Source organism: Polypterus senegalus, chromosome 18 (assembly GCF_016835505.1).
Source record: "Polypterus senegalus isolate Bchr_013 chromosome 18, ASM1683550v1, whole genome shotgun sequence".
NCBI classification, from domain to species: Eukaryota; Metazoa; Chordata; class Cladistia; order Polypteriformes; family Polypteridae; genus Polypterus; species Polypterus senegalus.
Window position 1 is genome coordinate 39,056,366 of NC_053171.1, and position 6,852 is coordinate 39,063,217.

A 6,852-nucleotide genomic window follows, 5' to 3' on the forward strand; every position below is an offset into this window, starting at 1 on the left:
TTGTCCAAAGATATAAGCAGCAATTTATCTCAAAGATGCCATCCCATAATCAAAAGCTAAATGTAAGCGAAGTGCTCTTTAAAAAATCTTTAAAGAAAGTTTTTTTTTAATATACTACGGGGCTTTGCACCCTGCTCGCTTTGCTCGCTAAGCCCCCCCAACCCTCCTGGGGTGCGCAATGCACCAGCCACTTCGCGTCTCTGCCGCTTGCGTTGTGAAGAGGGGGGCTGAATGCACGCTAAGAAAGATTCAGTCGCTCCTCCGATAACCCCCTCTTGCTCAATCGGCTGCTGATTTGCTGCTGCTGCCGTCGTGCTGCATGATCTGCATGTCGCACAGCGCTTCGAACTTTTAAAAGCCTGTACAGCAGCTGTCCTTTTGTCTCACTGCCTTGTCTCGCGGGACGTTAAAGTGTCTCAGAGAAAATCACGTCTCATTTCCTTCCAAGCCCTCCAAGATTTTTTTTTTAATAATAGAGAGATTGTATTTATTGTGGTAACTCTATTTTTCCTTTTTGATGCTTTATTACATAAAACACAACAGAATGCCAAAAAATCCCATACTCTTACCACACTGTACATGTTGACTGCTATTTTAGTTCAATATGCCCCCCTTCATTTCACCTCTGTAACATGCAGGAGAGAAAGCTACACATTTATTAGTGTATTATAAATAATATGAACAAAGTATAAACAGACTACAAAGATACGTGTTGGCAAAATAATATTATTACAACCTGGACAATAGGCTACCAGGAGGATCTCTGCCTTAGTATGTTGATTAGTCTCTGGTCCGACGTGGTCTAGCATGGCCCTTGGATAGAATGATAGAAACAGACATGATAGCGATCTGCTTGAATGGAGAAGCTGAGAGAGAGTGTTTCTTTGTTAGACTAAATTTATGTTAGTCCAGCTTCCTTGATGTTCCTCCCAAACTAATGGGAAGTCACAGTGCATGGCCAGCTCCCCTGGTTCATTCCAATCCTGCTTTAACATGACTCACTTCCCATTCCAGCCCATGTTTTTTTTCCTGAAGGGTAAAAGAATGCTCATATTTCAAAAAAGCTACTCCTTTCCAAAGACTCATAAACTCATCCCATCATCAACAACAATTTATTTCTTGTATAATCACACAAGGAATGCCTTAATGTGCTTTAACTCTCAAGAAGGCAAGAAAAAAAATCCCTTCTACTCCAGTCTTTCTTTTAAGGCCCAAAGTTACTCTTTATCTCATGTTGGAGCTCAAACAAACTTAAATCAGTGCTTCTGATGTGTCTGCACAGGGTAACAGCATAGCACCCATTTGAAACCAGTTACAAGCACATTGATGTAAAGCATTAAACCCCTCAGTCCAGCTGCTGGCCTGTTCATGTCCTTTCATCTCGGCCACCTGTATTCCTTCGGGACAGCTGGCCAGACCTTTCTTTTTAATAGGTCTTTCCTAAAATTTTAACTATACTAGTTCATTATAATATTATTACACCATCTTTTTGGCCTATTGCTTCCAGAGGCAACACAGTAGTGAAATGCACAGTACTGCTGCCTCATCTCCTGCACCAAGACATTGTCCATGTGGAGTCTGCATGTTCTCCCTTTGTATGGGTGGATTTTCCTCTCCCACCACTAAAGACATATCTATTAGAATAAATGGTAATTCCCAATTGTGTGAGTGTCGGGGCGAGTGGGTTCTGTAATGGGCTGACACACAGTGCAGGGCTGAATCCTCCCTTGTGCTCAGTATTGCCAGGACAGTCTCCAGTCCCCTGTGACTCTGAACTTGATTAAACAGGTTTCATGTTATTAGATTAGATAAACTTTATTAATCTCATGGGGAAATTCAGATGCAAAAAGCAGAAGAAACATAAAAAACAAGGATACAGACTCACAGGACCAATAACACAGCCAATCAATTAATCAATCGATCGATCGATAAGTAAATAAATAAATGTAGCTTGTGCAGATATTTCAAAATTAACTTAATGAGTACATTGGGAGGAGCCACTGAATTGCCTGATAGCAATGGGTAGAAAAGACCCTCAGATGTGATTCTTACTGCAGCATGGTGGAATGAACCTGTGACTAAAAGTGCTCCAATAGGGCACCTCCTAGAGGGGTTGGAGGGGATTTTGTTTTGTTATATTCTTTCTATTTCATCCATTTTAACTTGCTTAGTCTGTTATAGTTCCATAGGTAGCCAGAGAAAATGTGAGCTCTGGTGAGGCCTTCTACTCACTTGGTTATTTTACTTATACCTGCTCAGTTAAGAGTCACCAATTAGCTTAGCAGACATACCCTTGAGATGTAAAAGGAAAATGTTAAGTACACCTCCATGTAAAGGTCAAGCATGCTGTACAACAATTATAAATGTAAAAAAATACTGGTAAAAAACATACAAAATAAACACAAAACAAACTGAAAAAAGGTCAAGTCTACAAAAAAAAAAAGATACTGTGCAAAGGTCTAACAGACCCAATAGTTTTTATATAAATTTTTCTTTAGATCAGGGGTGTCCAACTCCAGACCTGCAGGTTTTAATTCTAACCATCTTCTTAATTAGTGAGCCGTTTTTGCTGCTGATTAACTTGTATTGCCATAGTTTTAATTGATGTGACTAAGACCTTTTTGTTGTTTCTTTTTCTTTAATGAGCAGCCAAATGAGACACAAAACAAGCTGCCACATGACCAGCTACCCTGAAAATAAAGAAAGGTGAAGGTCTCAGTCATGTTGGTCTGCTCAGGTCACCAAAATATCTTGACAGTGGTCTTAGAAAAAACAGAAAATCTACAGTCTGTTCTGGCAGAATGAGAGCAGCAACAAGTCATGATATTCAATAACGGCTTTAATTAACACCAAGAACTGGCTTCTCATTAAGAAACTGGTTGGAGTGAAATTGGCAGGAGTTTGATGTTCCAATTTAGCTGGTCTGAATCCTTAAAAACAGGGCTATTAAAATGAAGCTAACTGATTAACTTAAACAGAAACAGGTGAAAATGGTCAAACTGGGTGAAGGACAACCAAAAAAGCCAAGGGTGTGGCAGAAGTGACAGCTTAGCCTTGAAACCACCTGTTCTAAATTCATGGCAAGAGTGAATATAGCAACAAGACATGATGTGGTAACCCTGCATCAGCAACTCTCCCAAGCAGACCTTTCACTGCAGATAGGAGTTTCCAGATGTGGTGTCCAAGCTCTTCTAAAGAACTACAGGGAAATGGGCAAGAAATGTCATAGAAACTGAGTGTAGAAGAGAAGAGGTACATCCTTCAGAACTGAAGATGTCTAGCACTGCTACAGGCTCTGAACTCACAAAAACCTCTGTAATCCAAGTACACCCCTTTACCATCTGGAGAAATCTTGTCAAAAGTGGTCTTCATAGAAACGTTGCTGTGAAAAAGCCATTCTTAATAAGCAGAAACAAAGTCAATAAGCTCCCCTGCACACAAAAAAAAACAAAAACTGGGGTGATGAACAATGGCAGCAATTTCTCTGTACTGACAGGTCTAAATGTAAACTTTTTGGCTCAAACATGAGGTAGTTTGTTCACAAAGGAGCTGGAGACTGCTACAAGAATAAGTGTCTGCTGTCAACACTGAATTGTATTGTGGAGCCTCCCTGCAGTTTCTTTTGTCAAAATGGAGTTGATGATCTGGGGCCTCATGTATAACGCTGTGTGTAGAATTCGCACTATAACATGACGTAAGCACAAAAGCCGAAATGTGCTTACGCACAGAAAAATCCAGATGCAGGAATCTGTGCGTACTCCAACTTCCACGTTCTTCCGCTCCATAAATCCCGGTCAGCGCAAAAGTAACGCTCGTGCGCGCCTTCTGTCCCACCCCAACTCCTCCCAGAATTACGCCTCTTTGAATATGCAAATCAATATAAATTGCCCTTAAGCTCAGCCTTCTGTGAAAAGACAATGGGAAAAGCACGGGGGAAAATATAAGAATTTCAGCGAATACCAAGTGGAGGCAAAAGAAAAACATACTATTTGTTCAAATAAACCGTGGTATAATCAACAAAAGGAAGTTGATCGAGTGACATAGCGTGTTGGAGAAACTCGAAAGCTCAAGTTCACAAAGTTGCATAGTACCTGAAATAAAAAAGAAGTCACATATCAAAGTCACCGTGAAAAGGCAAGTTGTAGCCCACTGTCTGAGTGTCATATGAAAGCTTATTAGGGTACAGAGAAAAAAAGGCACACAGTGGGGAAAAAAGCACGAAATGTCAACTTCAATCTCGAAATTTCCACTTTAATCATGTAGTTTATTTTGTCATTAAAGTAGAACATCATAAACTTCATCTTAAAATCGTTTAATTAACCAGTTTCTCAAATCACATCGTAATTAAAGTAGCACGTTAAATGATTTGTTTTGTATGTTATCTTCTATGTGATCTATGTGTGTGAATCACTACTTGCTTCTTAAACCGGCTCTCTTCCTCCGACTGGACACAGAATCCATTACATTCGTGATATTACAGCTCTGAATAGCTAAAATACTGAGATGTATACGTGATATCATTTTCATGATGATGGGAGTTAAAGCATGTTATTAAATATGGGTTTCACGGTGCAGTGATTGTGCGCGACCTTCGATGAAATAATTTTTTGCAGCAGTACTCGGGGAGGCTCTAGGCTTGTGGCGGCCTTGGGCAGAGAAAGAATCGGTGGCCCCTTCGCCCGCCAATGTCAATATGGTATCTTATGCACAGTGGATGGCCATGTCCGTTGCGGACACTGCATAGCCGCCTCATGCTCATGACACAAGCATTTAACTTTTGTCGAAATTTGCAGCTGCATTTTTAGCTGTGTCGTTATTTTTTCTTTCTGTTTTATATTCAATATATATTGGCGTGGCCGCCACTACAGTCCTTGTTCTTCTTTCTCCAAGTAACCGATCGCCACACAATCAGCTCTGTAATAGACGTTAAGCCATCTGTAAGGTTAGAGCGTCGATTCTTCAAAACGTTTAAGGAACATTGAAATATCTTCGTAGTACATGTTTAATTATTCTATCCTTCACGCCAGTCCCAGTAAGGAATATAGATTATTTAAATGAAGTTAAAGTTTTATCTGTATAATATAATAAACATATTTTGCTGCACTTCATCTTAAAAATATCGTCATCATATGTAAATATGCGCTTTATAAAGTGGCGCAGGTTGTGCAATATTATAACTGTAGTGCAAGTTTACAGTGAGGTAATTCTACTTATAAGTACAGATAGTTCTACAAGGAGCAATTGATTGAGTGCGTTTAAAGTTCTTGGGATGAAACTGTTTCTGAACTGCGAAGTCCGTACAGGAAAGGCTTTGAAACGTTTTGCCATGGCTGAGGCAGTGTGTGCTTGATGCTGTATACACCGATAATTCTCTTTCTGATCAGCTGCTGCTGTGATTCACACTCAGATACAGTGATATAAATAATCTGAGTGGTGCAGTGAGAGTAATATGGAAAAAGATGATCCGCTGTGGCAACTCCTAACGGGAGCAGCTGAAAGAAGAAAAAGAAGAAGAAGATGGTGCAGTGAGAGTAACAACGCTAAAGCAGTTATGGTATTTGGAATACTATGGCTATTCCCTGGATCATTATATTGTTACAAGTTAATTACAATCAGATGCGTTACACTAATAAACAATATGCGGTTAATTTCAGTGCATTTATAAAGCCGCGTCAGGAAAATAAAGAGTAACCACACAGGAACATTAGCACTGCTTTTACACTGGGTGCCGCCAGTCTGCAAAACCGAGCGGAGAACTTGCATACAACAAGGTATGAGGTACCGTGAAAAAGTGTGTGGCTTTATGCCAAGGGTAGGTTTTATACATCACGATTTGAACGTGGAAACATTCTTATGCAACATTTCTGTGTGTATGCACCGTTTATGCATGAGGCCCCTGGTCAGAATTAATCCAGTCCTCAACACTGACAAGTGCAAGCAGATTCTCATCCATCATGTAGTACCATCAGGGAGGTATCTGACTGGGCTCAACTTCATTCTGCAGTAGGACAACATCCCTAAATATAAAACCAGAGTTGTAAAGACTTATCTGCTGCAACAAAAAAGGACAAGGAGTGCTGGAACAGATGGAATGACTTCCACAAAGCCCGGATGTCAATGTCATTAAGTCAGTCTAGGATTACCTGCAGAAAACAGGTAATGGAGAGATACCTTAGACCAGGGGTTCTCAACGTCGGCCCCTGTGGCTGTAGGTTTTTGTTCCAACCAGATTTCTAATCAGTGACAACACCTTATAGCACTGATCTCATTTAATTAGCTGGTATTTTTTTTTTTCTTTTCGACATTCAGAAAAGTACAGCAGCATGATTTTTACATTTATAAGACATTTATAAATATTTCTGCTTTTGCTCTAGATTTAAATGCTTAACTCTCTTTTGTTGATTTCATTATACTTTGCCCTTTCTCTGTGCAGTTTTCCCCCCTTCATTGTATCTTAATAATGACAACTTAAAACGAACAGAGCAGACACCCAGGCAAACAACACTGCATAATCAAAGGCTGCAGCTACTTTAGAGTCAGACCCACTAATTAGTAAATAATGGATTAATTAAACAATTACAACACCTAGAAAATTAGAATGAAAATCAAGATGAAAATACTGTTAAAAAGAAAAAAAATACATTATTCCTATATAACTTCTTGGTATATTTTAATATTTATTTATTTTTTTAGCAAACTTAGTTTTCTAATTAATATATTGTTCCTTAAACACAGAACTTGGAAAATATCAGTTCACTTAGTTAGCCCAGGAGTTCAATTAAAAACAGAAGCTAGTTGGAACAAAAACCTGCAGCGACAGGGGGTCCCCAGGACCGACGTTGAGAACCCCTG